This window comes from Dendrobium catenatum, unplaced genomic scaffold, assembly GCF_001605985.2.
Source record: "Dendrobium catenatum unplaced genomic scaffold, ASM160598v2 original_scaffold_223434, whole genome shotgun sequence".
Taxonomy (NCBI): domain Eukaryota; kingdom Viridiplantae; phylum Streptophyta; class Magnoliopsida; order Asparagales; family Orchidaceae; genus Dendrobium; species Dendrobium catenatum.
This window is the reverse complement of record NW_021541844.1, coordinates 1-936: the sequence shown is the minus strand read 5'-3', so window position 1 is coordinate 936 and position 936 is coordinate 1. Positions and strand designations below refer to the sequence as shown.

Here is a 936-nt window from a genome sequence, read left to right as displayed (position 1 = left end):
TTATATTGTTTGAAGAACAAAAGCACGTGCAAGACTATGTTCAATTGATTTTCCCTTTTGTTTAGGGCTGTGCTGGTACTAATTCAGGCATAGCAAAACTTCAAACATCAGTTATCAAGAATGGTGAGTACTTACTTCAAGTCGAGAAATGAGAGCAGATACGGACTTTGTAGGTGTATGAAGGGCCTTGTTGTATACCTAGAGAACAGAGGTAGTGCCTTAACGAGGGCCTAATTATTGAAGTAAAATGACTAAATAATTTTCAAATAGCACAAGTGGATTTAGAGAGATATACACATAAAATAGCATGCATAGCTTGCTGACCTGCAAATAAAGAAAAGCTACAATCTTTGGCAAAAGCACAAGCGGATCTGTTTCTGAAGAAATTTGTGAGGTTAATTCCTACAACACACGTGATAAATCAGGTAAATCAATTTAAACAATATGCATCAAATAGTCAATGTTAGAAATGAAGATTGAAAAAACAAAGGATGCATGCTAAAATTAAGAATATATATAGATGCACTAGCAAGAACAGGAAATTATGGTATTTTGTACTCTTCAGTGAGTCGGTGTAATTGATAAAAGCTTGCCAATTGGTTTAAGATGTCGTGCTGAAGAAAAGATACTTGCTGATAATAGTCAGCATTAACAGAGTAAATTAGAGATGCACTTATCTGTCAACAATTTTAAGCATACCTTTCCATAAGATTGCAACAGAGACTTCTCTAATTTGTTATCAAGCTTCTTCAATGGTAGTCCACTGCAATAATAAAATAAAAAGTGTTAAACAGGTAACATACATTCACATACGGGTCATAAGAAAATGAGTGAATGACCTCTCCTCTGCTAGATCCTGGAATGCAGCTATGAATGTGTCCACATGCTGCCAAGCAAATATATCAATCAAGCCATCAGGAATGAACGTAGATATTG

At 35.0% G+C, this 936-nt stretch overlaps 1 long non-coding RNA gene across 1 annotated transcript; it reads right to left on the bottom strand.

The window, feature by feature from the left end:
• Nucleotides 1-135: 135 nt before the first annotated feature.
• Nucleotides 136-936, bottom strand: LOC110092033. Its single transcript, XR_002302545.2, has 4 exons — nt 840-936; nt 700-763; nt 325-402; nt 136-198 (listed from the first exon to the last, which is right to left on the bottom strand). It is a non-coding gene; the product is annotated as an uncharacterized LOC110092033 (long non-coding RNA).